Source organism: Camelus dromedarius, chromosome 3, assembly GCF_036321535.1.
Source record: "Camelus dromedarius isolate mCamDro1 chromosome 3, mCamDro1.pat, whole genome shotgun sequence".
Classification (NCBI taxonomy): domain Eukaryota; kingdom Metazoa; phylum Chordata; class Mammalia; order Artiodactyla; family Camelidae; genus Camelus; species Camelus dromedarius.
This window is the reverse complement of record NC_087438.1, coordinates 4,278,612-4,306,547: the sequence shown is the minus strand read 5'-3', so window position 1 is coordinate 4,306,547 and position 27,936 is coordinate 4,278,612. Positions and strand designations below refer to the sequence as shown.

The 27,936-nt window shown below is 49.0% G+C and overlaps 1 long non-coding RNA gene across 8 annotated transcripts; it reads left to right on the top strand.

Moving 5' to 3' along the window:
• The first annotated feature begins 1,699 nt into the window (after positions 1–1,699).
• LOC116150029 (uncharacterized) lies at positions 1,700–27,672 on the top strand. Of its 8 annotated transcripts, none has more exons than XR_010377928.1 (4): positions 1,700–7,468; positions 12,296–13,263; positions 18,948–22,441; positions 22,632–27,671. It is a non-coding gene; the product is annotated as an uncharacterized LOC116150029 (long non-coding RNA). The 8 variants fall into 8 exon arrangements; XR_010377927.1 differs by lacking the exon at positions 1,700–7,468 and adding an exon at positions 7,475–9,891; XR_010377926.1 differs by lacking the exon at positions 1,700–7,468 and having other exon boundaries at positions 9,898–13,263; positions 22,632–23,236; positions 23,480–27,672.
• Positions 27,673–27,936: the final 264 nt, after the last annotated feature.

The following is a 27,936-nucleotide window of genomic DNA, read 5'->3' as shown; positions in this document are numbered from 1 at the left end:
GACAAGCATGTGGCCAGAGCTGCAGGGGAGTTCCTTGAAGGGCAGCCATGGTCTCAATGGCTGTGCTGGAGGACGCTTATATTGTGATCCGAGAGAGGAAGGGTGACAGGTGACAGATGAAGGGACCAAAATCGCTCTTCCTTGTTCTACACGGAGCCTGCCCCTGGGAGCCGGGAGGTCGTGTGCGGCTCCTGAGCTGGTGAGGGCGGGCTCTCCCGGCAGCTCCTCCTTTGCCAGCTCTGATTAATCACCTGTAGGAACACCCGTTCAAAAACCAAACATTTTAACAGAATTGTTTGTGTGTGTTTTTCGTTTTTTTTTTTTTTTTTTTGGTAAGTGCACTGTGAACACCAAGAAAAGCCATGTGTGCACCCATTTGACTTTGCCACAAGTTAGAAATGCAGGAGGAGGCCAGTTTAAACTCGAGGGTCGCCTTCAGCTGCAGTGCTTACGTCGCATAGACCTCCGGCTTTACTCCTATGTCCACACGTGCAGATTGAGGGGGAGCCCTCGGCACTGTGGGCTGTTGGGTCAGGACAACAGGGGGAGCAGCCAGGAGGACTTCCACTAACCATGCTGCACCTGACCTTGGATGTCCAGCCTCCAGAACTGTGAGGAATGAGGTCTGTCGTTTAAACCGCCCCATCGTGGTGCTTGGTTAAGGTGGCTGGGAAGAGACCAAGACACATGGTTACTCTCGACAGTGTTTGGGGCATTTTAGGCACTTAGTCAATCAATAGTGATCAGTCAGTAAAGGGTCATTTGCTTTGGTTATTTCCTTTCTTGATTTTGCTGAGGCTTGACTGCTCGTCTTGTCTCCCAGAGCAATTGTTTATTTGTTTGGCCCCCAGACCCCTTCTCAACAGGGCGCTTAGCGCTGGTTGGAGGTGGGTGGGGGTCGGGAGGGAAGCGCAGTGATGAGGAGGAGGATGATGGTGCTATTAAGACATCTCCATGCTCAGGCCATTTGTTACTTTCTTTTAAACTTTTCCTGCCAAGAGGTGGAATCCAAGACAGGAGGGAGACAGACTGGCCTCAAAGCGACGCAGACCAATAGGGGTCACGAGAGCAGACTTTTTGGCCGTTTTTATGGTGGAGACATTAGGATAACGAGGCAGAAGGGGGGCCAGCCTCGCCCTGCAGCTGAGCACGCACGGGCTGAGAAAACAAGGGATGTGCTGGTGGAATATTTATTCCTGTCCTTATTTATAGCATCGTCTGGTTCAGCATCAGAAATCAGCAAAGCTGCAGATTGTGGGCCCACCCCTCCTGGCGGTAGGGCTCAGCGGGCGCTCAGCTTTCCGCACACGTCTCTTGTTTTCTCTCGCATCCTGGCTCCCATTCCGCTCTGGTCTTTATCAGTTTGCTGTCTGCTTTTGCAGTCGGCTCCGTGGGCTTCAGTGACTGAGTTATATTCTGCAAGACATTTTGCTGCCCAGCAATTAAGGGACAGTTGTGCAAGGCAAGCAGGATTGTTCAAATCTCTTTCGGGGGCCTTTCCACTTTGTAATTTTGTTGTGGAATGGTAGTCCCATCTGGGCTGGGATTTCCCCCCAATGATCCAGAAGCATTTGTTTTTTCCTCACTATCTTTGAAGTTTCAAAGGCTTTTAGGGGTGAGAGATAAAATGATAACATCAACAGTACTTGAAAATTTAGGAACATTTTTACGTAACATTTTTACATAAATGTGCATCAAAAGGAATTATGTGTATGTATGCGTATTGCAATTTTATTACATTCATTGTGTATTATTTTATTTTAATTATTATTGACCTTTATCTACTGTTTCATGTATGTTGGCTACAAATTAGGGATCTTTCAAATGATATCTTTTGAAAAGATAGGGGTTATTTTTCCTCCTATGACAAGCGATTCCAAGTTGTCTGCCCAGAGCAGCTGTCACTCCTTATGAGTGTCACTGATCTGCCTCTCTCCTCTGCCATTCTTAACCTTGGCTTTGTCTTCACATCACAAGATGGCTGCTGCACCTCCGGGTATCATGCCTGCATTCCAGGCAGAGAAAATCCAGAAGAGGAAGGACAAAAGATGATGAACAAATGGATTTCTCCTGTGGAGGCATTGTCGTTTTATTCTAGAAGGGCTGTATCCCTCAGGGACTTCTGCCCACACCTCACCGACCAGAATGGTGTCTCATGGCCGCCCCGAACAGCAAGGGTGGCAGGTGATCTGCATCTTAGCTTATATGGCCTTTAGAGCAGAGGCAGGCACAAAGGGAGGGAACTAGAAATGGGAGTTGTCAGATAACCTACAGGGCACCCTCTGACACTTTGAGAACAAAGGACGACCAGGGTCCCCACATACTGGGTGCTGATGGTGGTTCCTTCCTGCAGAAACTTACTCTGTGGGGGTAACCTAAGGCTAAACTGTAAATTTTCATGTAAGTAAATTTGGGTCCCAGATGCAGTGTTGTGAGTTTTCCAAGTTTAGTTCATTTGGTGAGCATGTGGGGTCTTTTACATTAAGAGCCCAAAGGTGCAAGGAACGAGGGAGCATTATATCCACTGCAGAGGCAGTTTGGGACAAGAAGGATCAGGATTTGGGAACTTCCACGGGGTCATCTGGGAAATACTATCGAAGTTGTAAGAGCAGAGGTGGATTCCATGACCCATGTCTCCTTGGGTCCCAGACTGCAGGGTGCCCTGGTCCATGCCTTGCCCCAGGTCCATGCCACAGCCTCCATCTGTTGGTTTTGCCTTTGTCCTGCTGTATAATTCCAAGTCAGGGGTCCAGATGCTGCTGCAGCCGAGATTCAGGGGACGGCTAGAAAGGCAGACACAGTGTTGGCCCTGGTCCTCTGAGGTGGGAAGATTCCTGAGTATAGAGCTGCAAGACCCTGGAAGCACAGTGGTCCTAAAGGGCTTCCCGCTATGTGTGGGTGGCTAGGTGAGGGGAGCCAGAGGACCAGAGAGCCAGGAGGACACGCATCCTTGTCCCCCTGTGCTGGCTGCAGCACCAGCACCAACCTCTGTAGGGCATCACCCCCCGTTTATTCTCAACTTCTCTTCCCCTCCATTTGCAGTCATCTCTTCCTCCCTTCCTGCGGGATGTAATGGACGCAAAGACAGTTCCAGAAACTGCAGCCCTCCCGCCTCCTCTTTCTATCTCTTCTCCCCTCCCCCCTTCCTCCTCCCAGCCCTCCCTCCCACTCCTCCTCTTGAAAATGCCCTGCACCCTGTCCTGTGTCCTCCAGTCGCCCTCCCACAAAGGGACTGGGTTTGAAATGCGCTCAGGGTGAAGAAGAGTTCAGTCCTCTCCTGCCTGCCCTGCCCCCTCGGTCACACACTCCCTGTGCCACCCCCAGTCCACCCTGCGGGGAGCCTGCTCTCTCTGTGGCAGTGTCTTAGGGGACAATGCACGTCTTTTAGAGCAGCCTGTTTGTGCGTGGTGTTAATTCTCAAGCGTGCGCAGGCTGGAGCGTCAGCATCCCAAAGGGATGTTAACACAGTTGTCCACTGATCTCATCAAACACAGCGACTGGGGCCCAGAGTGAGGCTGGAATTATGAAATCAAGGCATAAAGCAAAACGCAGGATCACTCTTTTCTGTCAGCTGTTGTCAGACTCTCCTGCCGGTCCTCAGATGTGCCTCACGTGCCCTTGGGAGACAAATCGAACTGTGGGAGTGAATGGAGGACGCTTTCATTACTGTTATTAATAACCACGTATTCATTGTCCACAGAGTGCGAACAGAAACTTACTCAGCAGGAGCCGGGCCGCCTCCCCCATGTATAACAGGGCTTAAACAGTATCGATTTAGTCCTGGTTTTATTGTATCTCTTGTTGAGCTTCCGTAGTCTTTTGTTTGTACAAACGTTACAGGGGAAGCACTTAGTTTCGAGTGCTTGTTGTCCGCGGTGGAAAATGCAAACAGAGCAGTGCCTTCCAGACCCCAACCCCCTTCTCACCAACTCCATGTATCTTTCTGGGCAAATCAGAAATTCTCTAAGCCTATATTCAGGGTTATGCTCGTAAAAGTACAAATAGCATCGTATTATCCACACTGCAGAGCATTTCACTTTTCTCACTTAAAACATCCCTGCAGATGCCGCTTTCTCAGCCGGCGCAGGGCTGAGTCGGGCGGGCTGGCAGCGCCCCACCTGAGGGCTGCTGCACGGTGGTCACGCCGCCTCCCTGTGGGGAGTCCTTCCCGCTCTGCTGTGGCAAACGACGCCACACTCTGTTGTTCGTGTCATCAGCCACCAGTTTTGTCAATGGTTTCCTTTGCTGTGCAAAAAGCTTTTAAATTTTATTACGTCCCATATGTTTATTTTTGCTTTTATTTATTTTCCCTTGGATATTGATCTAAGAAAATATTGCTACAATTTTGTCAAAGAGTGTTTCTCCTATGTTCTCCTCTAGGAGTTTTGTGGTGTCATGTCTTACATTTAGGTCTTTGAACCGTTTTGAGTTTGTTTTTGTGAATGGTGTGAGGGAGTGTTCTAACGTCACTGGTTTACATGTGGCTGTCCAGCTTTCCCAACCCTTGTTGAAGAGACTGTCTTTCCCCCATTGTATATTCTTGCCTCCTTTGTTGAAGATTAATTGATCATAGGTACCTGGGTTTATTTCTGGGCTCTCTACTCTGTTCCATTGTTCTGTGTGTCTGTTTTTGTGCCAGTACCACAGTGTTGTGATTACTGTAACTTTGCAGTGTGGTCTGAAGTCTGGAAGGGTTATGTCTCTAGCTTTGATTCTTTTTCCTCAGGATTGCGTTGGCAATTCTGGGTCTTTTTTGTTTCCATATAAATTTTAGGATTATTTGTTCTAGTTCTGTGAAAAATGCCATGGGTATCTTGATAAGGGTTGCATTAAACTTGTAGATTGCTTTGGGTAGTATGGCCAATTTAACAATATTAATTCTTCCAACCCAAGGACATGGGACATCTCTCCATTTCTTTGAAGCATCCCCCAGAAGCAGAAAAGCTGAAGAAAGGGATTCCCCCCTGGAGCCTCCAGAAGGAACCAGCCCTGTAACACCTTGACTTCAGCCCAGTGACACTGATTTCAGAATGCTGGCCTCCAGCACTGGGAGAGAATACATCTGTGTGCTTTAAGCAGCTAAGTGTGTAGGGATTTCTTACTGCAGCCACAGGAAACTAATACAGCTGTTTTTTCTGCAGGAGGGCCTATCTCTCCTGCCTGTGGCCAGAGCTTCACTGTGGCAATGGGGCTGTCCTACTGATGTCAGGCTTGGCCACGTGACTTGCTTCAGCCAATGAAGTGTGAGCAGAGGGGCTGCAGGGCCTGGCCACGTGACTTGCTTTGGTCAATGAGGTGTGAGCAGAGGGCGCATGGGGGCACTTCTGTGGTCCAGCAGAGCCTCACGTGATGGCCACTGCCCAACTCCTTCTCCCCTTCTCTGCCGTGAGAACAGAGCATCTGCTCTTGACTGCAGACCTGGGACTGGTGGGAGGAGGAGCAGAGCTGCAGCCAGCACATGGCCACCTGCATGAGTGGGAAACAGCCCTTCCTTGTCAGCCTCTGAGATGGTTTGTCCCTGCTCACAGCTTGGCTCCTGGCAGGGCTGGCCCGTGGGTGGCATTGGCAGGAGGGCCGCAGCTGCAGGGACACTCTCTCCTGCTTCTCTGGCAGTCTCTGGGTGTTGGCTGTGGTTCCAACTCCCGCCGGGCAGCCCCCTCTGAGGACCCAGCTCCCATCAGAAGGCCTGGCCTCTGGGCTCTGCTAAGACCCACCTCTCCCTGGTTCCCCTGCAGCCCTGGCGGCTCCTCCTGCTCTTGCTAGTCCTTGGATCGCCTCATGGTTTGGTTTTCCTTGTAACTAGTTTTCCATATTAAGTGGCCTCTGTGGAACTGCCTGGAGTGGCCCCTGTTTTCCTGGCTGGATCCAGCAGGAGTATCAGGTGAGCGAATTGAAGAGAAGAGGACTGCGGCTATCCGCAGAGGGAGCAGAACACAACATGTGGCCGTGTCTTGGTGGTAGGAGAGGAATGTAAGAAATGCATGGACTCTTCAACTAATGAAATATAAATTCTTCATCCTCAAAAAGGGTTGCCAAAACCCCTAATTTCTTCCTTACACAAATACATGTGAGCTCACACACAGGCACATACACGCGTGTATCTGAGGGGCCTGCCTCTGTGCTTCCCTGGGAACCACAGTGAGGAAGCTTTAATCTAGAGACTCCTACTGAAGCATGGGAAAAGAAAAACATCCTGCATGTTTGCAAACATGGCTGCTATTATTGTCCTGCCTGCTTGCAATGTGACTTTGAAGTCTTTTCATCAAGAGGTGCGGTCTGTTTCTCCGCTGCTTGCAATGCGCTGACCTCATAACTTGCTGTGACCAGCTCAGCCCTGAGTGTAGGCTTCAAGGGGCCGAACGTGCTTCCGCTCTCTCTCTCTGTGAGAACCCTGCCCAGCCACCATTGTGGACCAGTTAGGACCAGCCCGCTGGAGGGTGGGGGGCTCGTGGAGTAGCATGAAGGGGAATCATGGCAGCAAGTGGAATGAAGTCTGCTAATCAGCTGGCCTTGGTATAGGGAGATTACCCTAGATGGTTTGGGTGGGTCCAGTGTCATCACAAGGGTCCTTAAAAGTGGAAGACTCCCAGAAGAAGAGGGTAAGAGGGAGATGTGAACAGAGAAGAGAGTGTGAAGAGAGGCGATGCTGCAGCTCTGAGGAGGGAGGACGGGGCCAGGAGCCAGGGCAGGGCTTTCCTACCCTCCTGAGGCTTCTAGTCACTCATTTCCCACGTTTGCACCACCCAGCCCTCCTCCTTCCTTGTTCCCTTCTTATCCAGCCAGGACCTGCAGCTCTGCCTGTAGTCACTCCTGATGACCTCTCCCGATCCCCTTGCCCTCTCCCCTCTGTTTTATAATTCACCTGGAAACACCCCAGTTCTGATTAGACCTGTCCGTCGGCTCCGAGTGTCTGGACAGTGCAGGAGACAGTGACACCCCTGGGCCCACATTCTCACTAGACTCACGCCCCCGACCGCAGTCGGGCCTCGGCGCAGCCTGAAATCTGGCAGCGCTGCTGCTCCCTCTCTGGGGTCGTGCCGTGGCGGTCAGCAGGCGGGTGCCTCTCTCCGTGGTTCTTAAAGCTGGTGAGGTGTTGGCTTCCCGGAGCCCGGCCACCGTCCTGCGGCTCCGCCTGTTCGGTGGGGCTCAGGCGTCACTCGACGCTGCTCTTTCTCTTCCCATTCCATCGGCGTGTGAGAGCGCGCCCCTTTCCTGTTCCTGCTGTGACGGATCGCCGCACGGCTGGTGGCTTCAGACAGCAGAAGAGTATTCTTCCGGGGCTCTGGGAGCCGGAAGTCTGAAACCAGTGTCGGCAGGGCCACGCTCCCTCCAGGGGCCTTAGGGGAGGATCCTCGCTCCTTCCAGCTTCTGGAAACGCCACGTCTCTCTAATCTGCCTCCGCCCACACGTGGCCGTGTGTCCTGTCTCTTACAAGGACGTTCTCATTGTAGATACAGAGGCCGCACAGGTAATCCAGGTTGAGCTCTTCCTTTCAAGAGTGTTGACTCAATTGTGTCTTTTGTTGCATAAAGTAATGGTCACTCTTTGTCATAATAGCTTCTGGGAGCTAGGACACAGACATGCCTTTTAGGGGCCACCATTCAGCCACTAGAAGCAGATACACAGAAAAGTGGACACTTCTTCACTGCGTAGGTTAAGAATTGTCTCAAACCCAACATAACCAGGGGAACAGGATGCAGATACAGACACGCCTCCCAGATATCCCGCAGCTCCAGAGCCTCCGTCGGCCATTGCTGCTCCAAGGGACCCACTACCCCGGCCTGAACAGCCTGGCTCTGAATCTTGCACCATGGAGGGAGGCGTGTGCTCTGTGTCCGCTCCTTCCTGCTCTGCTCTGTGTGAGAGTCATCCCCGTGTTGTGCACAGTTTCACTGTGTAGCTGCCCGCGTGTGACCACGTTCCTGTTGTTAATCCCTTCTGCCCTGGGTGGGCACTGGGCTGTTTCTGGCCACTGGAAATGTGCTGCTGTGACCTCTCATGGGTCCGTGCCTCTTGGTGAGCACGTACTCATTGCTGTGTGAGTCTGGAGGAGCAGGAGAGCTGGACCAGAGGGAGGCGTGCACTCAGCATCCGAAGATGCTGTTCCCATGGGGATGAAGGGCACTCGTCCCAGGAGAGGACCAGAGCCCCGAGCTCACTGTGCCCACAGTGGTGTTGCCTCCCTGTCCTTAAGCAACTCTGGTGTATGTGGAATGTGTGTGTGTCATGTTGTGACGTGAGTGACAATGATCATTACATCTGTGTACTGGTCACTCGGCATCCTCTTCTGTGAAGTGTCTGTTAGAGTCTTTGTCCATTTCTTTGTTTGGGGTTGTCTGGGTTTATTGGATGTTTCTTATCAGCCTCAAGAGGTTCTTTTACTCTGGATACAAGACCTTTATTCGACATACGTCTTGTGAAGACCTTTTCCTCTGGGTCCAGTTTACTGTCTCTCAGTGGTGTCTTGTGAAGAACAGAAGTTCTTTGTTCTGATGCGGCCTAATTTATCAGTTCTTTTTCCATTTATAGTGAGTGATTTTCTTCTCTCCCACTTTCTCCTTAAACCTTTACATTTAGCCTGCCACATTTAGATTTACAGTCTACCTGGAATTAACTTCCTGAGTGGTGTGAGGTAGGGATCATATACGTGTGGACGGCCCCTTGATTTTTGAATTCCCCGTGTGGGGTGTCCCCCATTTCTCTGTGTTCCTATCTTAGTTTCTGGGACTCTCCTCTCCCTGCTCTGTGGGAAAGGGAGGAGCTGTGATGCAGCCCCACTGAGGCTGCGGTTTGGGTCCCAAGGAAAAGGGGTGGGGACTGTGCAGCCCAGTGCCCTGTGCAGCTGCAGATGCTCTGGGACACACCGGGACCACCAGAAAGTCTTCCCTGCGAGGGGTGGGCGTGACTGACAGCTCGTGTATGAGCATTTGTGCGCGAGCGTGTTTACCGGGCCGGACATCCGCTCTGTGAGAGCCGCCCATTTACCGAGTGATGCTCTTACCCGGGTCGGGTAAGAGGAAGCTCAGGGAGAGCAGCGGTGTGGACGGAACCACAGCAGCACCTCTGCCGCCTGGGTGGAGCTTTCAGGTCCTGGTCTCTCCCACCTGCCTTCCTCCTTCCCAGTCCCTGAGATTATTTTAGGGTTCCAACCAGACAAGGAAAACACTTTAATTTATAGACAACCAAATCCCAGGCCCAGCGACTATGGCTTTTACTGCACAATTATTGCTTTTTAGGGTGGCAGGTGATAGTGTCAGAATTATTCTGAGACCAAAAATGAAGGTCAATTAAATGGAGCTTGTAATTACATAGTTCACAAATGTCTTGTGAACTAATTAAGTCATATTCCACCTTCACTGGCTGCCCAGTTGGACACACTAATGATTTTTTGAAGCTGTGTACACAGGCCAGGTCCCACATACAATTGCATAACGTGTGAGAAAAGAATCTTTTCTTTTCCTCGGGCCTTTAGTAAGACAAGTCTGTGTGGATATCAGATGAGTGACGTCAGACTGGCTGGTTCTATTGAACATTTTCCCCTAACGTTTTAGCGTGTATATTTACTGCTTCCCGTCTCTCATGGTGACCAGCTGCTGACATGACACTGCGGAATATGAGCGGGAGAGGAGAGAAGGTATAGAATCAGCTGGAGGGGCTGTTTGGCTGCGCGTGGTCCTCTGTTTTGGCAAATCTGACTGGGCACCATTTCACATTTTTGACAGCATCACCGCCAAGTCTGAGAGCCCACGCGCACCGTCCTGGGGGTGTCGGCCACGGTCCCACCCTCTCAGCTGAACACGAAGTCACGGTGGCCAGCGTGGGGTCCGTGTGGCACCAAGTGACACTGACCTGGGGGGGCTTCCACCATGTCGACAAGCTCCTTCTGTGAAGGTGACAAAACAGGAAAATTAGCCAAAACATTTAGAGGTTTTACATGTATCTCCTATGGTTTCTGAAGTTTAAGAAAACAAAAACAAAAGCAAAAACAAACAAACAACTCAGGGAACTAGCGCGTCACGACAGAGCTGCAGCTCCTGTTGAGAAGGCCAGCGTAGCTGGGGTCCCTGGGTGGCGTTTTGTTCCTCCACGTGGAGCCCAGCTCTGTTTACCCTTCCTCCCCGGGAGCTTTGCCTCTCCTTCAGAAGTACCACTTTGGCCACGATACAGTTAAACCTGTCTGCTGTTCAGAGCTGCTAATAGATCTACAAAGTCATGGTCCCTCCTGTGGATGTGCAAATTGAATAAATGGTCCAAACTGAAGGCATTAAAAAAAATTGAAAGATGAAAAAGAATATTCAAAGATGCCCGGGAGACCAGCCAACATCAGTCTCCCACCTCATCCTCACCGATTCATGTCTTAACCTGTGTCTCGGGCCCCTTTCGGAGCATAAGATTTTGGAAACCTCTCAGATACAAGCCATCTTGAACTCTGTCCTAGCTTCAGTATTTCACACCAGGTGACAGTGCGTAGAATCCCAGGTCCCTCTTGGTTCCCACCACCCTCAGAACAGGCTCCTTGCAACATGACAGCCTCTTTCCTGGCTTCAGCACACCACCCTTCTCTTTCTAGATTCTCTCTCTGGGGTATCCATCTCCCGTACAGCTCAGTCTTCCCAACTCCCCAAACCACGTCTGGTCTCTCCTCTCCAGCAGGCACTGGGTTTTTTTACTGGAGGGCCATGTGAGACCTCACGCTCAGCAGAGCCGGGGGCTGCCCCCCTTCCCCTGCCCAGAACCAGCTGGAAAGGACCGTGTGGTCATCTGCGTGCCCTGCCTCACCCTGGTAGGATGCCAGCAGGGCATCCTCTTCCTTCTTTCCACGTGTCTTTCTTATTTGTGACTTGAGGATGTTCCCAGGCTCCAGTGTGGGTCAGGGCTCCCTGATTCTACCCCCTCTGAGACTCTGTTCTGCAAACGGGCGATGGAGCAGACGGTGAAGTGCCACACCGCACCCCTGCTTGGAGCCTGCAGTGGCTGTCATCGTCCAGCCTCTAGGATCTGAGTGTGACATCCAGCAAGCACGTGCTGCTTAGGATGCTCCTGGCACTTTTTAGATGATTTGCGGGTATCAACTCATTTAATCCTCAGAATGACTGCCATGAGCTGAATGTTTGTATCCTCCCCAAATTCATACACGGAAACCTTAATCCTCAGCGTGATGGTTTTGGGAAGTGAGGACTTGGGGGGTAATAAGAGTTGGATGAGGTCATGAGGGTGGAGCCCCCATGGTGGGATTGGTGCCCTTATAAAGAGATGGAGGGCCCATGTGAAGACATGACCAGAAGGCAGCTGTCTGTCTACAAGCCGGGAAGCCAGCCTTCACCAGACACCAGATCTTCCGGCTTCTTGCTCTTGGACTTGCCAGCCTCCAGAACTGAGAAAGAAATCTTGGCTATTTAAGCTCCCTTGGTCTATGGTGCCTTTGTTACACTAGACAAAACTAAAGCAATAATCTTACAAGAAAGTTGTTGTTATAGTCACTGTACAAATAGAAGCCTGGGCCCCAGAGGTTACGTGATTTGCCCAAGTCACCCAGCTCGTAAGTGTTACGGTCGGTCTCACTGGGCTTCTGTTACCCCTTTGTCACTTATGTCTCACTTCCCTCCTCCCCTCAGCTGGGCGCCCGGAGGTCCTTCCAGCACAGAGGGCACTCTGGTCTCTGTGCCTCTGGCCGTCTGCATGCCCCTTCCCCTCTCCTCCCCCATGCAGTGCTGCCCCCTGTGCCCCTCCCCGGGCATCGGGCCCTAGCCTGTGGGTCACCTTCCCCTGAGACCGCAGGGGGCAGGCTGTGAGCCTGGGAGGGCGGAGGCTTCGCTCGCCTCTTTGCGCACGGTCACGTCCACAACTCCTGTGCACAGTGACTGGCTCTTTCTGGCACTTTTTAACAAGGCACCTCTTTGGGTTGGCCCATGTTCCAGGGGAGAGAGTTACAGGAAAGTTCCAGGTTATATTGACTTTAGGTGTTATAGCCCAAAATAGAAGATTGATTTTTAAAGTCAACCTTAAAAGAGATTAATTTTTAAAGCAACCATTCACAATATGACCGCAGTCTTGTGAGAGACCCAGCGTTGAAAGAACATTGCAGAGCATCAATTTCAGGCTGACTTTCTGGCTTGTACCCACGACAGGCTATTTGGAGTGTGACACTGGTCTTGGAGGTGCTATAAAAGTAGGGTGGCAGCTGCTCCGGCATCAGCATTTACACTGAAGTTATTAAGCAGGAACTCCAGGAAGGGCGGGGCTTGAAATAGGCAAAAACTTGCAAAGTTTGGGATTCTGTTCAACCTTCTCACAGCCAGCCAGCCCTACTGGAAGCACTGAGCATCAGAGGCGGGTGAATCAGCATTTGAAGATGGATCTAGGCTGAATTTGGAGATTTTTGACTTGGCCGTCAGCTGAAATTCAGCAGTTTCTCCTGAAGCTTTTGGTGACCTTTTGGTTTCATTTAAGCTCAAATGCCAAAGGCAACAGGTGAGTGGATGGATTGGCAAACTCTTGAGTGAAGGTTGCACCACAGAGATTCTGAGATCAATTTATCCACCGCAGAACTAAAGTGAATCTCCTCTGGGTTTTCCTTTCCATAAAGGAGGAATGGGGGGTCAGGCAGGAATTAGAAACCAGCTGAGCCGGGTTGGGAGGAGCATGGCGCCCGGGCAGGAGGCATGAACAGACCCCAACACCTGCCCCTGCCGCGCTCAGCAGCCCCGTCACACTGTCCGGGTACAAGTTCTCATAAAGAGACTGCGGGCAAGTGTTTGGCTGAAGCTAAGTGCTTCCCACTCTCAGCACAGTTATGTGTTTCTGAATAACACCCGAAGCGCCCTTTGAATGTGAAGATGGGTTAGATCAAAACATCACAGTGTACCTGCACCCCTGCCAACCCTGTTTAACGTGCCTGCGGTTTCTGGCATTCAGGGGACTCGTGGCTTTAGCTTGTGCTTTTATGCATCTGGTCTGCAGCTTGTTCATCCAGACTGGAGATACTCATAAATAGAGAAACAAAGGGGGACATAAAATATTAATACTGTGTCCGTATTGAAGTATAATAAGCAGCAGTGAGCCTGTGCTGAGCTGTCGGGACGCACGCTGGACTGTAAAATGTGAGCTGGGGCTGGATTCTTCATTATCTCGTGGACCCGAAGCCTTGCTAGTCACATTATTCTCTTCCAGGCTCATTTCAGAACATTTTCGCTGCAGTGCTGTGGTGGCGGGGTGGCTTCCTCAGGCTTCTTTGGTATGAATGATTTCTCCTTCCACTTCTTGGTAAGTATCTTTGTTGTTGTTACTTTTTAATTACAAAATTTGCATCCATCGTAAAGAATTTAAGTGATGTAGAAATGAATCACAAAAAATAGAAATTTCCGTAATTCTTACCCCAGTTTATAACTCAGCATTAATATGTCCAGATATCTTTACATATGTAGATAAAGATTAATATAACATATATTGTTTATGCATATAATATTTCTTATCTTTAATTTTAATTAGATTATACAAAGGATATTATTATATCTATATTGCTTTTTTCACTTAATAATGCATATGTAACAAATTTCCATGAATGTAAATACTTTGGTTGAAAAATTACATTACAAAAGATAAACTAAAAATACATTATGGTATATCTATTCATTGGGCATTAAAATATTAATTATGACAATTACATAGTTATGTGGCAATATGATATTCAATGAATGAAACGTGATATAAAATTATTCATAAACCCAATATCCAGCTAGAGTTTCCAAATAAGCCCGTTCCTCCTCTTCTACAAATCCAGCGAGTGCGAAGCTGTATCTTATCCTCCGTGAAAGAGCTGGGGTTCCTCTTTTTCAAATGTGTTCTGAAACGAAGTCTCAGGTCTCGTCTTCCCACCGCATTCCGTCAACCCCCCAAATCAGTAAGCTGGATGTCATCCTGGGACACTCCCTGGCCGTCTCCTGGTGTCATCCTGGGCAGCTGGCCTCCCCTCCGCTCCCCGGCCACGCTGCCTTCCTGCATTCCTCCAGTACCTCGTCTCGTTCTCGCCTTAGACCTTCACACCAGCTGTTCCCTCTGCCAGGCGCACCCTCCTCCTGGTCTGTTTTCAGTAAAACTCACCTGTACACAGAAGCCTTCGTTGGATATCAGTCTAAAGCATTCCCTGCATGGCACTTAGAACAGCCTGACGGCTCCTCTGTTTACATTTGCTGGTTGTCCCTTGTCTGTTTCCTCCTTCCTCCCATAATGTCAGCTCAGGAGTGCCGAGCCCCCAGCATCTTCAACTCCTAGAAGACTTCCTGTAAACCACAGGTTCTTGGTCAGTATCGCTGAGTACATTTTAAAGTTTCTTAATGGAGTGCATTGAACAATATTTTCTCCTATTATTACTGCACTGTTCTAGGTGAATGTGTCATGGGGGAGTAGAGAAGTGGTTTGTTAGTTGATATGCCATGGAATTAATCATCTCGGGTCAAGTGATAGGATGAGAAACAGATTCACAGGGAGCCACGACCTGACATCTCCTGTGAGGAGGGCCACGCCGTGGGGCAATCAGCACGTGGGCTGAGAACGAGGGCGGCCACGAGGGTGAGGCCAGTTCTATTTTTTTCCCAGCTGCGTGTCTCCGGCTACATTATTTCACTCCATTTAACTTAATCCTTGACAGCAGTACGAAGTAGGCACTATATATATTTCATGAAGGAAGCAGTTGCGTGTGAGAGATTACATGTAATTGGTGTCTGGCCCGGCATAGATGCTCATTAAACGCTGGCCCCCTACAAACACGATCCCACGTTCTGATGTGCTACGCCTTTACGAGAATGTGATGGATTAAAATTCAAAACTCTATAACCAGAAATCAAAACGAAGTAATTTCTGAAATTACAGAAATGCTTCTCCACAGAGGAACTCACCCACCGGGAGTCTATAATTACAATACTACCTCTTACATTTAAATGTGGTCCTAGGAGCAAAAAGGTGTGCAGACGTGGCGTTCAGTCAGCTCCATAGCCTGGAAGGGAGACACAGGCTTCCCATGTCTCTTTACTTAGAGGGTCCCCTGTGCTGTGTCCAAGGGAGGCCAGTGGGGCAGCTCCAGTCCTGTTATCTGTCCACCAGCCCTGAGGCTTTGATGCATCAGTGTAGGAGCTTGGGGAGCCTGTCCAGGTCTGCTCCCTCACCCATGCTGGAATTCTTCCTATCTTCTGGCCCCTTTCCAAGGAGCTCATCATATGGATTTAAATCCACATATGTGATAATTGAAAAGAAAAGTAAATGTTTATGGACATTCAAGTGATTTCTTTTTGCTAAGACTGGGAGAAGCAGTTGATGATAATTAGCAATTTCTGTCTCAGGTTCAAAAAAATATCTTAATTTCCCCCCTCAGGCTCCTTGCAAATCAATAAAGTTATTCCTCCTCTCCGTGTTGTTTGCAGTTAATTAGCCTGACTGCGTGCAGCATTCACAGTCATCTTGGAGGCGTGTTGACACACATTTCAGTAATGGAAAAACAGAGACTCAGAGAGGTTGAGAAGGTTGTCCAGGTCACACAGCTTTCAAGTGGCCATAAGTGTGGGTCCTTGGACTTCAGGTTACAGTGTCCCTGTTCCCCACGATGACACTCTGGCGCCAGCTCCTGTGGCCGCCATAGCAAATCAGCACAACTTGAGCAGCCTCACGGCACGCGTTTGCCCTTTACAGTTCTGGAGGTCAGGAGTCCGCCATGGGCCCTGTGGGGCTAAACTCAAGGTTCCAGGGCCCAAAACAGACGCTCGCCCTGTGCAATGACCCATTGCCTATATGGGCTGAATCCCAGCCAGGGCGCCTCTTAGCAGACGTCTGGTCTCCCCTCCTGCTTCCAAAAGATGGAGTTCCAGGAAGCTTGTGTTTGCTGAGCCTGGGGCACAAAGCACTCTGCCTGCCACTCACATTCTATTTGAATTTCATAAAAACAGGAAAAGTAAGTGTGTGAGACATTTTCTATTCAATTTCAAAGTACTTTCTTAAAAGTGACTTCTGACGACTGTCATTTAAAGGGAATAGACACAGTATGAAAAAAAAAACCCTGAAATCTCATAATATAAAAATTATTTGATTGCCCCTACTTTACCATTGGTTAAAGAAAAACCAGCTCTTTTTCTGTCTCGAGCTGGTGTGATCCTTGGATTCATATGGCTTTGTTCTTGCTGGTCTTCATACTTCACACACAGAGCACCTAATGGAATCAACAGTAAAAGCAGAGAAAATACCGCCCACGTCCACAGATTTCAGCTGAAAAACAACACTGCAGCGGGAACAAGTATTTACTGTTATCTGTGAGACCCGCTGCACTCCCCCTCTCTCTCCCCACATCCACCCAAGCTCTGCAGACCATACATCACGGTCTGACCTTCTGTACAGAATGGCAGTCACAGCCTCTCAGAGATCCCCAGAGAGCACATCTTTTGTCTTGCATTCCCAAGTCCTGTGTTACCCTCACTCTCCAGGGCACCCCCACCCCAGCATCCTACCACCTTGGGGTGCTTCTCACCAGAGATCAGTCTGGAGGGGCATGGAGGAGAGGGGAGGGGATGCTCGCTGCTGGAGCAGAGACGCCCCCACCCTCAAGCCCAGGCAGATACCTGGATTTCAGAATCATTGGTCCTGTGTGACCTCTGTGTTTACTTTGTGCATTTAACACAACACCCTGCACAAGGTTTCATAGCTTCACAGGCTGCTGGAGAGAGCTGGGGAGAGCACACTGGAGTGAAAGGCTAGGACTCCTGGTGGAGGGGAAATGTGGGGAGGGGAAGAGCTGGTGCTGCCTGAGTGGGGCCTCGGGGGCAGCTCTGAGCACCCTGAGCAGCCAGACTGTGTCCTTCCACAGGTCCGAGTCCTCCACACCCTTTCAGTGCAGCAGCCTTCTGGGGGCACCTGTCCCAGGGCTGTCTGCTCGGGACCACGAGAGAGTGCAGAGCTGGGGAGAGCCCTGTCTGCCCCCTCGGGACTGGCTAACACAGACAGCGAGGGTGACTTCTGTGAAGAAGGCGGTGACGGGTGGGCGCTGTGATCCAGATTCTGTGAAAGCTGGAATCTAGGAGCAAGAGGGGAGGAAGAACGCAGCCCCGCCTGGGCCGGTACCATTGTGGGGAAGTGGGGACCGACCTTTGTCTGGGAGGCTGGGTCTGTTTCAAGGTATAAGGTAAGGACGTTTTATTGAGTTCAGAGTAAGAACTCGGGGCATGTATGTCTGCATCCGCGTGTGTGTTTGTGAGGGCATGCACGCACGTCCCTGCATATGCACACTTGCATGTATGGTCTCACATGCTCTCACCTACACGTGTGTCTGCCTGTGCACCTGTGTGTGTGTGCGTGTGTCCCATTCACAAGACAAAAGCAAAAAGCCAAGTGGAAAGAGCCAAGAGTGGAGCCAACCCTTCAGGTGGGGGCTCACAGGGCCTGGAATGAGGGGCTGGGGGAGGGGGAGGGGTCTGAGTCACGTGCCCTCCCCTCACCCTGGAAGCGGCGTCGTGGCTACCCATTAGTCACTTAGTGAACATCTGGTGAGCTCCTACTATGTGCCCCGCACTGTGCTACGTGCGGGAGATATGGAACTTCTCTGTCGCCTCCGTGGCCCTCAGACCCCATCACAGCATCCGTTCAAAAATCTTTAAAAACAGAGCTTCCAAAGATACGCACGGGCACGGGCACGTGACGGCAGCGCTAAACTGTGCGCCAGGCTCTGCAGGGTGGGGACCCAGCAGACACGCCCGGGACCAGGATGCGCTAAGGAGCGCGTTTCCAGATGCTTTCTCATTCTCGCAGCTCCATTCCGTCCTGTCTCTCTGTTGAACCCCGCGGGCAGCCTCTCATCTCCCTGCAGTTTACAGAGTCTCAATCCGACCTAGAGAAGCAAGGACCACGCCCCTAAGGCCCACAGCTGTTCTGTCCAAAGGTGACGGGACCCGTGTGCACATGTGCACACATGTGTGTGTCTGCTCCAGAAGCACTTGCAAGGTTTTGAATGAAAGCGTGAAGGATGAACATCTGTGTTCAGGATACGGAGGCTCTGACCGGGAGAAAGCGAAGACCCCCCCCTCCCGGGGGCAGCGGACCCTCCAGAGAAGGTGCCTGTGTGTCTCCTCAGTTCAGCGGCCTGACGATCTCATGGGCTCCCTCCAGCCGGCGTGTGCATCGTTGTTCTGTGATCCTGTGATAGTCACACCTGTTTATTTGTAAATGTAACCGCTGCAAGGTGACAGGTAGATGAAAGTACCTCTAATTCTCAAAAACAGTTGATGGAAGTTTACTCAATCAGCAAGTCAGCATTTTTTTTTTTCAGATTTGGGCTTTAAAAATATTTTATTGTGGTAAGAACACTTGACCTGAGATCTACCCTCTTAACAAAATCTTTCAAATGTACAACTCAGTATGTTCGACATAAGCACAGTGATCTCTGGAACTCACTTACCTCGCGTGACTGAAACGTTACGGCCTTTGATCAGCATCTCGCCTGGCAACACCGTTCCACTCTGATTCTGTGGGCGTGATGATTTTAGATCCTTAATACAAGTGGCATCACGGAGAGTCCGTCTTTCTGTGACTGGCTTATTTCACTTAGCATGATGTGATCCACGTTGTCACAAACGGCAGGATGTTTTCTTAACAGAGTGAATAATATGCCATTGTATGTACACGCCATACACCCATTCACCCATCAATGGACATTTGGATGTTTCCGTACCTTGGCTATTGCGTGGTCCTTCAGTAGCACTTACGGGCATTTATCCAAAAGAATTGAAATCAAGGTCTCAGAAAGACACTAGCACGCCCATGTCCACTGCAGCAAGCCAGCATTTTGAGCCTGGGCGGTCCTGGAACTTTGCAGCCCTCGTAGTGCGGTTCCCTTGTCCTCTCACAGCTTTCCTAATTCCAGCTCATTTAATTTGTGCTAAAAAGCTTTTTTCTTTCTTTTTTTTTTTTTAAAGAACTCGTAAAAAGGCTGAGCTGTGTGTAAGAACTCTGAGAAAGCAGAGAGGAACTGTTAATGAAACATCTGAGGGGGTGGAAGCCCCAGTGCCCAAGGAGGACAGAGACCTCCTGGGCGAGAGGAGGGCGCACGTCGGCTCATCACTTGGAGGCTCAGGGTCTGGACCGTCAGCCGTGTGTCGCAGTCGGGGAAGAGCCTGGCCCGGGAAACGCGTCTGCACTGCGAGCTCTGCCAAGCTCGGTCCTACCCAGAATTCCTCTCTCTTTCTTATTTTTCAAAAGAAGAGACTCTTTTCCATGGTCTTGGTTTCTCCTCCATCACCACCAACGAGCCGCAGGGACAGGCTTTTGGGAAAATCGCACTTGTCTTTCGGCACAAAGCTCTGGGCTGCTCTCGACCACATTTGAGCCTTGTTTAATTAAGTGTGGTCCCTGAGCTGAGTGAGTTTTAATTATATTCAAAACAGCTTTTAAAGAATGAATAAATGAACGAATAAACAATACAACAAGTAAATAACTGTGAAAGCTCGGAGACATTTTTCCAGATTTCCTTGACACTCCTTCGCAGGGGGATGGAGTAGCGATCCCGCCCCTCGAATGGTGGTCAGTAGAATGCAGAGGGGGGATGTCTGGTTTCTCAGCTCAGCCTTCAAGAAACTAGTAACTGCTACTTTCTGCCTCTTGGGAAACTTAGTCAAGGACCCAGTGCCATTCTGTGAGGAAGCTAAAGCTGCCTGGTGGAGACGGCCACATGGAGAGGACCCCAGAGGCAGCACCAACCTGCCAGCTCTGAGATGTGCCGTCTTGGAAGCAGATCCAGTTGAGCTGGGTCGAGCGAGGCCACGTGGAGCGGAGCCCAGCTTCCCTGCTGAGCCCCGCTCAGCAAAGGAGTGAGGGAGATGAATAAGGGAGTTGTTCTGAGGCATGGTGCTTGGGGGTCATTGTTCTGCAGCAAGAGTGAACTAAATCCGACTTGTAAGGGTTATGACATTGAATGATGTAAGCCACAGATATTGCGACATCTCCTGTCACTAGAGTGCAGCCTCCATGGCCTTGGTAGTCAGATACAGGCCAAGATTAGAACCCCAGGCTCCTTATCTGTAAAGAAAACTGTGTCCTTACGTGCACGTCTGAAGATGAAGTTGGAGATGCCATGTGCCTAGGGATGCTCTTGGCAGAGAGCCTTCCTCAGCGTGGTTTGCTTCCTTTTGTCTTCCCGAACCCCTCTCCCCTACTTCCTGGAAATGACTGATTTTTATTTGCTTTGCTTTGGTTTCAGAAGTGATCTGGAATAAAAAAGAACATGGAGAGAGTCACTGTCTGAGACGAGGAAAGGGAGACTTAGAGCTCAGGGAGGGGAGAGAGACAATCTTTCCTACAGTTCAGACTTATTATAAAAACAATTTGCATGTATTGCTGTTCAACAGAAGGAAACAAGAATAAAAATGTTTTGACGGAAGTCACCTAGAGGTGGAATAAAATTCACTTTCCACAGCGAAATGAATATCTAAGAAGGGTAGGTCCTAAGTCACTTGTTTCCAGCATTTGTTTTTCAAAGAGCCCTAACAAGCAGGAGCGCTGGCCCTGGTGATGGGGAATGCACACGCTGCTGGAGGCCCAGTCTGCGCCTGGCCTTGAAAGGCTCGAGCTGTGAGCATCTTGTCCCTCTCAGGCTGTGACACGAGTCTCAGCTGCGGTGGGTGGAGCAGGCGCACCAGGACTCAGACGGCTGATAAGGAAAAACCTCGGAGCCAGGCTCCTCGTGAGCTGGGAGCGCTGCTGGTCTTTGGCAGAAGGAGATGAGTGAGGACGGGCTTTCCTGCCTGGCCGCTCCCAGCTCACCCTCTTCGTCTTCCTCTGTCAGTGTCCAGGCAATCAGCAGGAGGCCCGGGTCAGTGTCTTATAGCAGGATCACATCCTGGGAGACAGGAGGACCTCCCTGCCACTATCACACCTGGATGCTTAAACATTTCCTAAACATTCCGGTTCGCCATCTCTCCAAAGAGGGGTGTTTTGAGCACAAAGCACCACGCGGATCCTTTCTCCCGTGGGAGGGACTCATGAGTGCGAGTCAGTGCCGGCTTCTCCCCTCCCCACAGACAGGGCCCGTCTCACCTGGGAAAGGCTGTGTGATGTGAACACTGAGGTACGAGGTGTGGAGGGATCTGTCTGATCTGCAAACTTTGGTGTCTGTCTGGAATGCAACATCCCCCAAAGGCAGTGTCAGGAATTCCAGTGCTGGGGTGCAGATTGGCAGTTACCAGGTGGAGAGGTCCTGTGGACAGATTTGCCTGGGAGACCCCAGAACTTAACAGGTCTCTTTGCTGTGGGATTTGTCAGAGACTTTAAGGTTCAGTGGGACTTTCCAAGAGGCGTATCATATTCATGTTGTTCCAAACTTTCATGACCACTTGCTGGGAGGAACTTGGAAGACTAGGGCCTTGTGGGTATCAGTTGGGAAGTCTTGACATCTAGGACCTGAGATGTTATTAAGTTTTTTAAAAAGTCAAAAAGAAGCTCGGATTCACTTTTTTCTTCGCATGGACCTTCTTTACTACTCTCCTCACTGCTTTCAGGGGATTCCTGCTCTCCTTTCTGTGTCACCCAAGCATGGTGCTTCTTCCCCTCTGGGGAGGGCCCTCGTCCGACTGAACCGCCCCTCCACCAGCCCCTTCATCAACGATTTTCTCCCTTGAGTCTCACTGCATCACAGCCTGGTCCTTCTGGCTGATCTCTCCCTAAGACTTGGAAGATGTCTATCACCCTGGTGAGGTGGGGACCTTGGTACCTCTGCACCTACTCATGCCTTTTTTGGATCTACTGACATGCGGCTCGCAGGTACACCTTTTCTCCTCCATGGACACAGGGGTTCAGGAATTTATAAATCTCTTTCCGGTTTGTGGTTCTGTTTTTTTATTTTTATTTTTTGTGGTGGGGAGGTAATTAGGTTTGTTTATTGTTTATTTATTTGTGGAGGTACTGGGGATTGAACCTAGGACCTCGTGCATGCTAAGCACACACTCTACCACTGAGCTATACCCTACCCTTTTATAAGTCTCTTTCTGTAAAGGGCCAGATTGTAAATGCTTTCAGCTTTGCTGGCCATCTGGTCTCTGTTGCAACTACTCAGCTCTGTGAGTGCAGCCTGAAAACAGCCACAGACAGTGGGGAAGGGAGTGGGTTAGAGTTTGCCAACCCTCGCTCTAGAGTGTATCATGGGTTTCCTTGGGGCACTTAACAGTCACCAAATTATCATCCTTCCTTCCAGCCACAAAGCTGGATTATGAGATACAGAATTTGACTTACATTTTATTTCACCCAAGGATTGAACTTGTGCCTGAGCAGGAACCTTAATGGACGGGGCCTGGACTCCCTGCTGGCCATTCAGGGCCATGAGCGGAAATGGACGGGGAGGAGACTTGGACACAATGTCATGACTAACACTTAGGACTGCCCATCAGTGATGGTCCATTCGGGAGTCAGCGAGTGAGAGGTGAGTACCCTGACTTTGGGGGTCACCAGGCACTGGCTCCAGGCTACTTTGTTCTGGAAGTCATGGATAGGTTTTGATGGGCTCTGAGGCATTTCAGGGCATTTCCCATGCCTGACATTTGAGGTGGACTCAGAGCCTGGCTTCCCTTGTCCTCACTCCCATCCGCCCTTCTGTTTGGACCTGTCCTCAGGCTGCTGCTGCCGGGTGTGCAGGTGCTGCGGTTTGCCTGGCCCAGCGCTAGCGTGCCTTATCCAGTTCCCTCTGCCAGATCAAATAGGAACGATGCCTGTTGGAAAAATGAGCTGAAGCCGGGAATATGACATTGAGCTATTGAACTGCTCTGATGGACTCCAGAGCCTGATACAGCCACACCTGGCAGCCACAGCCTCAGCGTCGTCTGGCTGCTCATCAGCTTTGCAGTGACGTTAACAGGATACTTCCTGCTCCAGGGATTATGGCTGTAAACGCTGCCCCCCCTGCACCCCTAGCAAAAACACGTGAGGCCGGCTGGAGGCGTGCTAGGTGTGGAGCTCTTCTCCTCTCTCCCTGACCCTTCAGGCCATCTGTCTGCTCTGTGTTTGCTATTCTAGCACATCCAAGCATCCCAGGCTGCTGACATCAACAGACTGGACCCAAAAGGCAACAGTTGTCCCTAGAAGGGTGTCAGGACTTGAAGGGTGTGCGTTTTTACCCTACTGGTGAGCTCACACATTAGCTGCAGTTTCCTGGAGGCTGATAGAAGACACAACACTCCTGGCTCAGAGACAAAGGAGTTCACTGAGTGCGGCAGAGCACGTACCATTGGCCCCAGTGGGCATGGGGCAGGTGGGCCTGGGTGGGTACCTGTCCACACAGGAGGAGTGTTATAGCTGTGGAAGCTTGAGCTCAGGGCACCTGAAGGTTTTAGTAATGGTAGTGAGCATGCCTGCCCTTTGCTCTGGAAGGAGAGACTTTGCACAGAGCGTTTCTCAGCCTAGGAACCAGGGACACATTGGGCTGAAAATTCTTTGTTGTTGGGGGCTTTCCTCTGCATTGTAGGGTGTTTGGCAGCATCCATGGCCTCAACTCACCAGACGCTGTTGGCATCCCTACCCCAGTGATGAACAGCAAAGATGTCTCCAGACTTTGCCGAATGTCCACTGAGGGGCAATCCAGCCATTTCTCTATAGTGGGCACAAACATGTATTCACTACTTGAACATCCTCTAGAAGAAAGAGCAGCCTTAAAGCAAAGGGCAGGTGAGTGTTGCGTTGCCTGGGCTGGTCTGGAAGGCAGTAATGCTCAGTGTCTGGTCGGGGTGTAGGAGAGATCTGTAAGATACCTCATGAGCTATACACCCAGCCTCAGACAACACATTGTTTTTCATGAAAGGAAAGTCATTTGGTAGACTTTTAACATTCGATTAAGGCCTACTTACCAGTACCCTATGAAGTTACTAAGGGCCAATAAAATCAGATTTTTAAACCAGAGATACACCAAACTACAACACACCTAGAGATGAAACTCAACCATCAGCTGAGTATTGCCATTACAGAATAAATGTCTAGGACATAAGAATAAATCTAAATTTTATTTTAAAAAGTGATCATTATTTTCTGGTGGTCAGATTCTAAGTTTGATAGATTGCTTTTATGGTCATCCTACTGTGTACATTTGTGATGGAAAATATTTGCTTAATTTCTGCTGAAGAAGTTAGAGCATATGTGTGACCAGCATGAGGTGCTGAGACCACGGCCACTGAGGTGAAGGTGGTTTGGTGGTCCAGCCACTGAAGGTGATATTGCCAGCATTATATTTTGTGATAGTAAATGTAAATTTATACTTCAGCTGATTGACAAATGTTAACATATAAAAAAAATTAGAGGATTTTCACTCCAACTTATATCTTTAATACATAATTTTGAAAGTCAATGTTTAGATGTGGACAATAAACCCAAGTGAACTGATTTGTCCAAAGTGCTGGCAATCTTATGCTGACTGGACATGAGGGCAGCCTATGAATCACGTGACTGTCGAGCAGTCACAATTAGGGGGCCAGCAATGACGTGGATGCAGGCATTTGGCTGATTTCCATTCTAAAGGCCAAACGTGAGTCAAATAGCAGATTTTGACTAAACATTGATACTTCAACCTAGTTTACTGAGGATTTATTCAGATTATCCTGAGAAGTCTGGCTCATCTACAAAACTGGGCACCATGGCCAATTTCCTACTGCAGATAAAACATGAAAGGCAGATGCTACGTTCTTTCACAGCTCTTGACTTTCTCATTTTCACTGGCTGTTCTTCTTGACTTTAATGATAAACTACTATTAATTCAGCCTTACCATTACTAATATAAGTTTTTCCCTATAATTCTATCTGTTGACATGTAACTATTCACTGTTGTCATTTGAATTAATTATATTTTTAATTTTTTTTCACCATGTACAAAATAGAAAAGAACTTTAATACACATTCAGGAAGCATTCTGTTTAGTAAAACAAAAGCAATCTAAAAGATAAATGGGCAAAGAATCGTGGAGAGACAATTCACAAGTTTGGTTTTCGTGGCGTTTCATCAGGATTAGACTCAGGCCATGCATTTTTGGCAGGAATTCTGCAGAGCTGCCCCTGCACCCTCAGCGCATCACACCAGGAAGGCTTGGGAGTTTGTTCCATCACTGACAATGTTAACATTGATTATTTGGCTTAGCTGATATTCACCAGATTTCTGCACTATATAATGTTGTCATTTGAATTAATTACATTTTTTCCCTAAAATCAAGTATGGAAACTTAAGGCCACGTGCACTGTGGTTTAAATATGATTCTCTACCATTCCCTTGACTGTGAGGTGCCAAGACATTTGGTCAAACATTATTCTGAATGTGTCTGTGAGGTTGTTTTTGGATGTGATTAACATGTGAATAGGTCGACTGAGTAAAGCAGATTGCCCTCGTTAATGTGAGTGATCCTCACCCAAGCTCTTGAAGGCTGAATAGCACAAAATGGTTCAGTAAGAGGGAAATTCACCTGCCTGCCTTTTGGAGCTGGACATTGAATTTCTCCTGCCCTGGGACTGGAATCTACACCATCAGCTCTTCTCGGGTCTTCAGACTTGCACTGAAGCTACACCACTGGCTTTCCTGGGTCTCCAGCTTGTTGACTACAGGTTGTGGGATTTCACTGCCTCCATAATCACATGAACCTATTTTTGTAACAAATCGTCTTTCTCTCTCTCTCCCTATTGGATCAGTTTCTCTGGAGAACTAATAAAGGGGACTATCTCATAAAAAACAGAAGCGAGGGAGTGAGAATGTGTTTCATTGAAAAGAGAACCATCAGTTAAGTTCTTCTTACTGTGCAGGTTACTACCGAGAAAAGCTGGACGAGACCTTAGGAATCGTGTTTCGGAGTTGTTTTGCTGGAGGGCTGTGATGCTTGAATTTTATCCACGGATTCCCTTCTCCCAGGGATTGTCCTGGGACACTGATTTCCCCACTTTCAAGTCGTGTCTGGGTGTAGCTCAGTGCCTTCTGCGACTTTGGGGTGCTGAGAGACCAGCGCTCCTAGCCTGGGAGCTGTTGTCACGCAGCGTGGAGCTGTCCACCACGTGGTGCTGAAGTTTCGCGGGCTGGGAGGAAGTGGTGGGTTATCCTTCCCGAGGATCTACTCCCACACAAGTGTAGTAAAACTGCTGGTTATTTTTAAGATTATGGGACATAGTTTTATATTACATGGAAAGCTCCATGGGAACACAGGTTTTTAAAATTTTGTGTATAGATGCATCTTTAATGCCTGATACATAAAGAAAACACTATATTTTTGTTGAATGAATAAATATAAACTCAGGCATGTGAGCTCATATTGCCTTCTTATAATGAGGATTTTCTATATGTTGCTGAAACATTTTCTGTATGTTTTCTATATGTTACTGCAACAGTTCTTTCCTCCCCAGTTCTTTGTCATCTGATTTATTTTCTCCTTGAAAAAGAGAGGTAGGAAAGGTGGGCTTCTGGTTCTTCTGCCCACGTGCAAGCAACTGCTCTGAGCCAGTCCCAACAGCGGTTCCAATGCTGAGCTCTGGCGTGACAGTTTTTGTCCAGAGTTGGTGATCTTGGGACTGAGGCAAAGAGATGAAGAACGAGAGGGGATCATCGCTGGAAAGGCTGACCAAGGGCAGTGGGGAGCTGCTTTCTTTATATATTTGAGTGACAAGGGCTTGGATGCTACCTTTTACAACCCAGTTTTGTGATAAGCAGCATCTGTAAAGCTTAATCAGGACATGGATTGGAGTGGCTTTGCCTTGTTTTTAATCTTCACTACTCTTTCTCCCTTGGGTTGTAAATGGAAATCTTTCAGTGCACTGGCCAATGGGATATAAACACATCCTTTTCCAGGAAAGGATTCTGTGTAAGCTTAAAGGAATTTATTAAATTAGTATGTAGGATATGATTTCATCCAAGTAATAAAAGCTGCAGATGCTTGAAAAGAAATGGTGTTCAATCTTCAGTTCTCCCACACAGGTGCTCTGTGCTAGAGATGCCTGGCTCTGAGAGGGCCTTCCTCGGGAAGGGTAATCAGCAAGGAGACAAATGAGCGTTCCTGACTTTCATACTGTACATGTCGGCTCATCACCAGCAGAGGTTGGAAGTCATGGATTTCATTACCACAGTGCATTAAGGGCCAAGGGAAAAAAAATCCAATTTGCTACTGCCTCAGTGACTTTGTGTTTTAATCAAATGGATAGGAAAGAATCATTAACTGATGCTCAGACTGATTAAAATTCCAGGGAGAAGGAAAAGAAATGAGATTGTGACACAGCCTTGGAAGGTGTCTTGTTCCCTGGCATCCCTGAGCCTACAAAGCCTTTCACTGTTGACTGTTACCAAGTTGTTTACCTAGCGTCCTGCAGCAGATTTGGACAAAAGGGGTGGGAAGCCTGATCACCATCCTTGCACTCAGGAGTCCTTACCATAAGGTGACTGTTCTTATGGGGATGAGCCAGCAAGAGGCTCATGTAAATCTCCTCCTGTGTGCTGATAAAAAAAAAGTTTCCATTTCCCTGCACCTTAAATGTTGATTTAAAATCACAGAAACTTTTAAAGATGTGGCCACAGTAGTGATTATCTATGTATTTGCAGGGTTATTTGAAGCGTAGAAGGAAGCAGCGAATTCATTTGAAAACACTCTTGAAAGCTATGAAGTGCTACTCAAATTTATAGCACCTGCTGTTACTATTCTTATTATTACTATTATTATTATTATTATTTCCATCCCTATCATTATTATGATTACTGCCAGTGCTACTATGAAGTTTAAGATTGCACAAACTTTTCCACATGGCTTACCTGTTCGACAGACAGGCAGAAAACAGAGGCGCAGCTGGTGAATGGAAACCTTTTGCTTGGCAGAATTTCCCTTCCTGGTTTGCATGCAGTTGTCTCTGGGGGGGAGGAAGCTGATGAGCCGGAACGGGTACTCTGTCAGCGGCAGAATGTCCACAGCTCCAGACT